Source organism: Bactrocera neohumeralis, chromosome 5, assembly GCF_024586455.1.
Source record: "Bactrocera neohumeralis isolate Rockhampton chromosome 5, APGP_CSIRO_Bneo_wtdbg2-racon-allhic-juicebox.fasta_v2, whole genome shotgun sequence".
NCBI lineage: Eukaryota > Metazoa > Arthropoda > Insecta > Diptera > Tephritidae > Bactrocera > Bactrocera neohumeralis.
In genome coordinates, this window is record NC_065922.1 from 67,220,650 (window position 1) to 67,231,547 (window position 10,898).

The following is a 10,898-nucleotide window of genomic DNA, read 5'->3' on the forward strand; positions in this document are numbered from 1 at the left end:
AGCGCTGGAATATTAACCGCAGATCTTACTTCAATTTCACTTCTTTCGGAATTCATAAATTTATGAAAGCTCATTTAAAAGCTCGTACAGAGCAGTCTTTAGAAAGTTTGTATGCGACTGTTTCACTTTCCGATTTAACATTAGTGTGGCTGGTTTAAATAAATCTAACAATATTGTAATATGAAATTCCATTCGAAAGCTTTCACAAAATATTCGTAGAGACTGCTGAACCAGCTTTCAATAAATAAACTTAATTACTTTTTTCAAATCTTGTTATACTAATAGCAAAAAAATTATTCGCACTGTAGTAATGAGGGCTGCTGATTAACAGATAATCGTCAGGAGGATCTAACACTTGAGTTGGATATTAAAAATATAACTTCAATATAAAATTTTCCTTATATTTTTATGCTATGTTATTTTCATTTTCTTTAAAATTAAATCAAGAAGTAACAAAGTTCTCTAATTTCTTTGTAAAATTAACAGTAGTTTAAACGGAATCGCCATCAAAAGCTTCCAGCGTAATATCAAAGCTTTCAAAGTAAACTTTTTACAGCAATATGCTTAATATTGTGTTTCAGTTATTAGTATTACAATCAAATTATATACGCCATTAGTTCTTATATTTATAGCTCAATTAAAAGCAAGCAATAAAGACTCCAACACCATTTCACTAGCTATAATATGAAAAAAGCGCTCACATACTCGCAGTTTATTAAAAAAAATCCATTATTCATTTATCGCCTCTTCAAGCGCTCATCAATATGCTTCGTGCGACTTGTCACAATTCTAATTGTCAATAAAATACACCGTTGTCGCGTCAAATGACAAATGATTGAATTGTCACATTGCTCATTTATGCGCTTGCATACAAATAAATAAGCTTTTTTGCCTTTGTTATTGTTGCCTTTTATTGCTTTTCGTTAACAATCCAATAAACCGATCAATTAGCATTTGAATATCGCATTGAACATCAATACAAGCGTAAAAGTGTGTTGACTGAGGGGAAGTTTTAGTGTTTGTGAAGCACATTTTATCTGTGAAGAGATTATTAATCTTGTGTTGAAATTTTACATGTGTTTATCTGGAATAATTATTTTTTATTTATTGTGAAGTTAAGAATGCTTTATATATTCGGTAAATAAGGTTAATAAATTTATCTTTCGGTTGGTAGGATTTTGTAATATATGCTATAAGGTGCTTTATACATATATTGAAAGAAGTTATTCAAATAACATATCGCATTAAATACCTGTCACATCTTTCGCTCCATCCCAGCACTACTTCAAGGATTAAAAAAATGGTCAACTTTTGCTAAGGTCTGTAGTCTGATCAGCTAATCCTTCAAATGGATTGAAACAGAGATAGATACAACAAAAGAGAGATAGTTAGAAAAAAGCGGAAGGTAGCTAACGTGATATGGGATATGATAGTACCAACAATATATTTCCAAATTAGTATAACTTTTCCGTAAGAAATTGTGCATTTTGGTAAATTATTCGACTGTTCGATGAAACAAAGTTTGAGAAAGTAAAGAAATAGTTTTACGAATTCCGAGTAGAGTTATTTGAGTTACGACTGTGACTGTGGCTCCTCTGTATAGAATCCATTGCAATTATTTCAAGCCACTCATACGTATTTCAAGCATATGGTTTGATAAGGTTTTGGATTAGTCGGATAAATTTACAGTGGAGTGCAGATCGCCCTGGTCGATTTAAATGAGAGTCTCAACAGCTATATTCCATATTACGCAAAGCCAAAATCATATCGAATTTTTGTAGAAACCAAAACTCAACCTAGTGTCCCATTGGTTCATTCGTAACCTCAAGCCATTATTTACCTCTTACAATATGGTATATGGTATAGAAACGCAGATCTCTTTGCAATCAATCAAAAAAAATGGTGCATGTGTTCGAAAACGCCTCTTTAACAATAAACCAACCCTAATTCGACTAAAATAGAACTTGAAAACATTGTTGACTCATATTCCCTATTCTTAAATGGTCTGAGCCTCGAATAGAAGAAGATTTTCGCTAGAGCATTGTCTGCGGCATGGCCTAATGCGCACATTCGTTAGACTTTTATTGTATACATGTCGCCGTAGAGCTCATACAGTTTGTGGTGCTATCTTCTTCGATACTCATTACGCACACGGTTGACTCGGAAAACCTGGTGGAAAATAGTTGTACTGAATTATCCAAGTGATTTTTCATCTGTATGTTTTGCCATCGTTAATGTTTCTGGGCCTTACAATTGGACGGGAAAGATAAAAGATTTAAGGTCAGCTAAAAGGTGATATTTTTCGGCAAATTTAAGGGAATGGCAGATATAGTGAACACAGAGTGGGATATCACAATGCTACAGACCATTTTTGCTTCATGTTTGCAGAATTTCAAAAGTTTTAAAGAATTATTAGACATGTCCCACCTCCTAAAACCCATTTAGTCTGGTTAAAAAAGATTCTGGGTAAAAGACTTTTGATTGATCTTGTAAAAGGTATTGATACCTTATTGCTTCAACAATCATTTATCTTCGTCTTAAGACGTAAGAACTAGAAAAATAAATTTTGCAAAGTTTTTTTGTAGAAAATAAAGATCACAGATATTTTTATATCCCCACCAGATTCCGTTTTATATAAATTAGTCTAATTAATAGTAGTAATTATATCATTAAATTTGGAAGCCAATATTATAAACATAATTTTGTATTGAATTTGATTGATATTGATCAGGTAGTTCCTGAGATATAAGACTTCACCTAAACTTGTTCGGTGCGCCCAGTGTCCAATTCTTGAATCGGCTCTGATAACGCCCTTCCAGACTATCTTGAGTATGGATTTTAAAAGGGTGGGGTTGTGATACTTAACAACCAACAACAAATAAGGACATAATATCTGAACAATTTTAAAATGGAAAATATCGAACCCAAGTGCATATATGTATTTATCTATCTAGGAAATAGAGAGTCTTCATCGCCGTCAGTTGTCTGTTCTCTGCAATTATGTCGGTCTTTTCAATCGTTAGTTTCTATTTGAAAATGTTTCTAAATAGATTTAAATGGTATCTGAGCACAGTAGATATTCGTTTCAGTCCAAAATCAAATTTTATTTTATTATTTACAAATAATTTGGCGTGAGATCCCAAATATAAATGACATAATGAACTAGATATTAAATTTAGCAGCATTAAAATGAAATATTGCAATTGAGAACGAGAACTACCAAGCATTTCAAATTACACTCATTCATCTGAATTATTCCGTGGTCACGTAGAATGAATTGCTCTCTTATTTACTTTGGAAATAGTGCTTGATCGCTCGATTCTTACGAAAATATTTTAAGATTCCTAGTAGTACAATATAAAATTACATAATATAGAATTAAATACTAAAAATTCACTTTTTACTTTTATGATACTCCTCTCTTTAATGACCTTCCGTATAGTAAAAAGCACTAACAGCTATTTTGTATACTTTCGTTATGCTTCGATATTGATTGCTAAACGATCTTGTGTGTCTACCAACACACTCAACAATATTTTTATGTTCCACACAGGTATTTTGCTTTCATTTATTGTGATTCTAGATATTTTATCGCATTTTTATAATGTTGCAAGTTAGACAATTACATTTGTCAATGACGCAGACGTGCAGCGAATCGATGATACGTTCGATTGAGTGATATTCCATTGTTTGCACTTCTCTAAAAAGCCATAAATATTTAATTGGCATTTTCAATCGACGTAAAATCCCATAGAATGTGCGACAGAGACTTTAAAGTGGATACTTCATTTCATATAAATGCACCTAAATAGGTGTGGTAGACAGGTAGTATAGAGAACACAGGTGTCTTTCCTTTTCTTTAGCAACAATTGCTTTACACATCCTGGTTACGTTCGGTGTAATTGCCCTATTTCTGGTCTATGATTGGCACTGGTCGTCTAGAAAGCGTATATTTCGACGAATTCTTATTTTTTTCAGTATTACTCAAGAACTTTAGTTCATAACAGGAACTCGATGGGTGAAAACAACTAGTCTTTGATAATCCCACATAGTATCTTTGGGATGTAATACTTGACACTCGAAAGCGTGCTGATTGACAACCAGTTTTTTATGGCTTCAGATCCTTTTATTATGTTATAATAATTTGTATCTCGTAATAAATCAAAATATATAGCAGAGAAAGTAGCTTAATTTGATCTCATAAAATCTTTGAATCCGCCCGATCGGTCGCTAGGTCTTTATTAGATTTCATACGGCCTGAAGTATTTTGAGTTCTCCTCGATTGGCCGCTACTCATTTTGTGTTGTAGTTGAGGTTCCGAGGAAATGTATTGACTAAGAGAAAACTTCAATGATTTTAGTACCGTCGAGATCTATAGCAATGAGTTTCGGAGTCAAAAAGTACCTTCGAGATTACATTATAGGAAATTCGCAATACCAGGCGAAACATTTTCTTTTTCATTAAAAACTTGCCTGTGTCTTTTTATACTCATAAAGTAAGCGAAGAGGTTAAGAGATCTATTAAAGAAAGAGAGTTCGATAATGAATAAAGACATTATCTTTTTTCGTAACAGACCTGGAAACTTTAAGTTCTACGAAGTGTGTTTATAAATTAATAGGAATTTTTGTTTTTTGAAAAAAATATTGTTCCATTCGTCTACATTAATATTGTCGCCTTCAAAATAGTTCCCATTTAATGTAACGCACTTATGCAGTCGGTACTTCCAATCATCGAAACACTACTCAAACTCAATTTTTGGGACAGCCTTTAGTTTTTTCAGCGATTTTTATCTATGTTGTACAACGACGTCATTTTTAAGGTTGTCTTTAATTTTCGAAATAGGAAAGAGTCACACGGAGCCATATCTGGCGAATACGGAGGCTGGAGCATCGTCAGAGTACAGTGTCTTGGTACAATATTTCAGAAACGAGCAACGAAGTATAAACTTTTAACAAGCGAAAATCGCCAAGCTCATGAAAGCACATCCAACTTTAGTGGCTGCTACAGGCAAAGTTTATGAATACAGCTGAAATTTTTATTATACTTCAAGGGCATGAATATCAAGCAACAATTTTTTAGGCTCTTCAAATCTTCAGAATCTTAAATTTTACAATCCCCGCTCTTTCTGAACTAATTTCCTATAAAGAAAAAGGCAGCTAAGTCCTTGCCCTTCTTGGAGTAGCAATAGAGGCTTTAGTCGAATGCTTGCCGAAACTAAAGGCATACTCCTCGATACTCGAAGGGCTGCTTCTGCGCTATAATGGGTAAGGAAAATAAATCTAGGTATAGCCAACCTCCAACTCGATTATCAAACGGAAAGTTTCCAAAACTCACTGATATTCATTGTATTATACATTAGGAACTTCGGATATAGAAATATGAGGTCGAAGAGTTGTTGTGATGGAAGTTCCTTAAATAAGAAGCACGACAAGGTAAACAATATGCTTTTATAAATATACCTTGACTCACTGCCTCTTATTTCGATTGACCAGCTACTGAGAACTCCGTTACTCACTATCGAAACAACCCTCGTATGCCAACAAATTAAAATCATTTTCACATGCCAAACCCATTCGCTGGCATTCGCTGGGTGATCGATCAATTGAAAGTTAATAAAACGCTCAACTAGAGCAATGAAATGTCAGTACACATTTCAATCTCGATTTCGTTACGTTCACAAAGTTAATACGAAAATCGTTTTCGCCGCTTACAAGTGACAAGGCGTTGCAACAATCGATCAATCAAATACGGCAGAAATGTGGCAATGAAACGAGACGGTATGAAGCGAAATTAGACCAAGCGGAATGCTTAATCATTAATGCACTGATTTATACTTGTATAATATACATATGTGGCAAGGTGGCACGTAACCTGACTGTGTTGTTGCTTAAATTTGTAAAAAGTTAGACGAAGAGCTAGAAAGTGAAAGTAAAAACTTTAGTAAAATATTAACTATTATTAGTTTTTATTAGTTATGCACAGTATCTGTGCTTCGCCACAAGCGATCCTTATAGCCGTGCTACCAAAAAAGCAACTATGGAAAGATAAATATTGAAACCTGAGGGTCTTAACGCTAACCGAAAGTTAAAAAAGCAGCTAAAAGTAAAGAAATTGAGTAGACGGTAGGTTGAAGTTGCCATTTCGTCCTTCTTCAATATCTTCTTAAAAGGCATTAACAGGTCTTTATTCATTTGAATCAAGTACTGGAGTTTACAAAAGTCTCTGAACTGTGAAAAATGTTCTTAGTCTTCTGGCTTATGGCACAAAAGAAGCTCCACTTGGTAAAAAAGGAGGGCAATAGTACATCAGGGCGTCTAATTGCCGATTTGGCTTTTCCTACAGGATTTCCTCACTTCCGTTTAATATTGAGGAAACTCTCGAACTACTAAATGAGGTCTGAATTGTCCTGGAGGATTATAAAAAATTTTAAAATTTCTCTAGTTTGGCTGTTTTATTCGTGTTTTGGTTGAGAATAATTCGAAAACATTCAGGACATATAAAAACAAGTAAGGAAGGGCTAAGTTCGGGTGTCACCGAACATTTTATACTCTCGCATGATAAAGTGATAACCGAGATTTCATTATACGTCATTTACATATTTTTCAAATACCGTATTTTTGTAAAGTTTTATTCCGCTATCATTATTGGTTCCTAATGTATATAACCGTATTATACAGAAAAGGCATCAGATGGAATTCAAAATAGCGTTATATTGGAAGAAGGCGTGGTTGTGAACCGATTTCACCCATATTTCGTACATGTCATCAGGGTGTTAAGAAAACATTACATACCGAATTTCATTGAAATCGGTGTAGTAGTTCCTGAGATAGTGGGCGAGGCCACGCCCATTTTCAATTTTTAAAAAAAGCCTGAGTGCAGCTTCCTTCTGCCATTTCTTCCGTAAAATTTAGTGTTTCTGACTTTTTTTGTTAGTCGGTTAACGCACTTTTAGTGATTTTCAACATAACTTTTGTATAAGAGGTGGGCGTGGTTATTATCCGATTTCTTCCATTTTTGAACTGTATATGGAAATGCCTGAAGGAAACGACTCTATAAAGTTTGGTTGACGTAGCTGTAGCAGTTTCTGAGATATGTACAAAAAACTTAGTAGGGGGCGGGGCCACGCCCACTTTTCCAAAAAAATTACGTCCACATATGCCCCTTCCTAATGCGATCCTTTGTACCAAATTTCACTTTAATATCATTAACATTTTCCCCTGACTAGCAAGTATTGAGAGCTCAAGAAAAGGGGTTCTATAATGAATAAAGCTCGAGTAAATCGGAACTCTAACATCCACTATGCCCTAAGAAAGGGTTCAGAGGTGTCTCAAGGACAAATTTCAGCGCCTTAATGAAAATCATATATGAAATAAAGTTTAACAAACAAAAACAATGAGGACTTTTCAGATTCTTTCAACTTAAATTTGTTTACACCACAATAAATATATTACAATCATATCTGAAATATATCGACGTCATAAAATATGTATTTTTTTTTACTGAAAATAAAGCAATAAAACAAACGCAAACCCATTTTTATTGTTTCCAGTGAATGCCGCAGCGGCACATTAACGACCTGTCAACAATCAAGCAAGTCATCTTCAAACGACCACGCGGCCTACAACAAAATACACACAATACAAGTATAATGAGCATAGCGAGTGTAAATAAAATATCAAAATAAAAGCGAGACAGTCACAGTTCCTCGAATTCTTCAAAAATCGTATGCAGACACGCGATAAAATCGCAAAATTTACTTGAAACCACAAAAAGATAACAAAGTAGCAATAAATGCTTGTTGCATGGCGCTGTCAGCAATCGATGAGCGGCTGATGGGACGCGCTTCAAGTGTTTGTCAATGCGCATGCGCAGCCGTAGTAATAAAGTAATTGGTGAGCATTCGATGAGCGTACATGTAAGCAAACAGAGCTGCACAACCAACAGAAACAATTTGATTGAATGAAGATAAAATAAATTGAATTAACAAGTAAGGTAGCAGTGAGTGTGAATGGCGGCAGATTTACTATTACCTCGAACCACGAAAAGTCTTCTTTATGAAATATGACGAACAAGAACCGTTGTTTCGTCGCAAATATTGAAATTATATGAAGATTTTTATGGTAAGAAGATATATTCATGGACCCAAAAGGATTATATTATTTTAAGTTTAATTGATACTCGACCGAAAGAAACATAATCCACATAAGAATTACCCGATAGAGGGTCAGAAAATCAGTAACTAGAGAGCGGGATTTCCAATTTATCACTAAAAACTTTCTCCAGACTTATGGAAAGTACCGCAGAGATTAAAACTATTCTTTGATCCAGCCAACCAAATTCCATGGTTCATTTCATGCCAAGAACCCAAGAAATTTAACAAAGCTTTAAGCTCTTCATCGGATTTTATCAAGCAGTAAATTTTACTAAACATTTTCTCCTAAGTTGACAACTTTCAACACTCAAACGCAACGTTTCGGCTAAACTTAAAGGCTTCCAAAGAGCTTTACAGTTCCGTTATACTTTTCGGTATGATGCGATGTTGCCAAATTTCAGCTAGCACAGACTCACTATATTTCTAAACGAGCTTTTGCAACATCGTTAGATAACTGTTTCGTTCAAAATACATTCGCCCAGTAAGAGGAAATAAAACAAACATAGATTATAACCGGACCTATGGAATATGAGGTAGCGGACGAAACTCCTTCGCCAGGAAAAAAACCTAATCCAGACTTTTAATTCTATCAGTAAAATTAACTCTAAACTCTAAGACAGGAAGTAAAAATTTAACATAGCTTCAACATCACCTCAAGCAGCAGATAATTTTCTTGAAGATTTTTTTCTCAGCCAAAAACTTTTCGAACTTAACCGCAATAGTTCTAGCCAACTTAAAAGATTTCGAAGAACTTTACCGAATAGTATATTTCATATTCACATTTTCATTTATTTCAAAATCAGAATAAGGTGCATTTCTTGATTCTGAAAAAAGCAATCTTAATAATTCTTGGTATGATGCTATGTTAATCAAGCTTCAGTTAGCGGAGCCTCACCACATTTTTATACGAGCTTTTATTACAAGAAGGTAGCTTTACTTCAAATACAATGGCACAGTTTTCGAGTATCAAGGAGGCTTTCAGGGTTTCAAGATCATCAAAAATAATCGCTAACTTCAATGTCAATCTCTTATCTTCCGTGTTTGACTGAATTTCAATAACATATCTTTAATGACGAACAAAGAGATAGATCTGGTCGAACATACCATTTACCGTACAAATACGTTATTATGCTAACAGACGGACACAGCAATAGATGAATATGATTCGAGCAAACTGTTCAAAAATAATATTTATAAATAGCAATTCCTCTAGTTCACTTATCACCCATGGGTATAAAATCATACTGAGAAGTCGCCTATAAGCAGCAATAACCGTGAAGCCACACTTAAAAGACAGTAGCCGCTGCTGTTTGTCAGTAAGTCGACAAACTGTCTGTCAAAGTGACAACATCAAGTGTACTATGGGACTTAAAACGGTTGTAAACTGTAAGCCGAGGTAAGGACCGCTATTGCAAAAATATACATATGGTTAAAAAGGCAACATTGTGAAAATTTAATGTTGTTGCAAAAATCATAATTTTTTACTACAAAGATTCCATTGAATTAGGGAGGTTCCTTTTTAATGGAAATTTATTAAAGGCGAAAGTCTATATGTGAATTTAGGCCCGTACCCACAAAAATCGAATATACGTAACCAGAATGGAACAGAATTTATATCAGAAAAAGATCTGTCAACCTGGCAGTACTCCTAAAATTATTTTGGAACTAAAAAAGCTTACTATATACCGAATAAATACAATATTATTTCAGTTAACCAAAAAGAGGTGACGTAAAAGAGAAGAGGTCCGAAAATATATGGCCGCAGATTAGGGCTAAGCTTCGTAACAGGAGTTAGAACCTTGAGAGTTTTCTTGATCAAAGACTAACTAGGAAGGTTAGTTGAAAGAATCAGTTGATTCAGCTCATTCTTTGCTGTAGACAAAAAAAAGTTAGGGTATTTAATTAAGAAAGTCTGACCGTGCAAAGAACTAAAGACTTCACCCTGTCACTCACAATTTGGAATTTTAAGACTTTTAATAACATTTAACTAAAAAAATTTTACTATTTTTTATTTCAGAGTACCACAGGACAACCCTAGAGCAGTTCACACACACACATTTGAATGCGTCGATTTCTCCTACATTTTACGACTCATGCTCTTACTGTGCGCTCACCGTGTATGCTGATGACTCAGCTATTTGCTGCGCTCTGTCCGTTTGGCTGATGTTATCATCCTTAAGGAGCTGGTGTATAGGCTGTTGTAGTGCTTAGAATCAACAGTAGCAACATGTGCTGACAGTAACTGTGCGATGAGTGTAGATATATTGATGGAAGTGCAGGTGATGGTGATGATTAGTAGAAAATTATTATTATTGCCTGCGGTGTCGAGCTATTTTAAATATACTATACTGTTTAAGGTGTGGAGCTGTGATTTGTAGTAGGAACTCATGGTGCAGCTGTTGGGTAGGGTTTACTAGCTTAGACGACGGCAATGACATGCTCATAAGTCGCCACATTTTCTCAGTTACTGCAAACTTAATACTGGATTTGATGTTTTGGTGGGTTTCGCCTCGTTTTTATGTTGATTCTGGTGATCTTAAAGCACAGAACCCGAACCGTCAAAGTATCTTTGATACTCTAGAACCCCGGAACTTTAAAGCGCCTTTTATTCTAGCTTTTGCGGAAACTTTTCCATATTAAAAATGCAGTCAGAGGTTTGTCAGTGTTTATCTTTGATGAATTGATCCGCTGTAATCTATATAAGATGACGCTGTGCTTTACACTCAGGTTCCTTAGTGTACCAAAA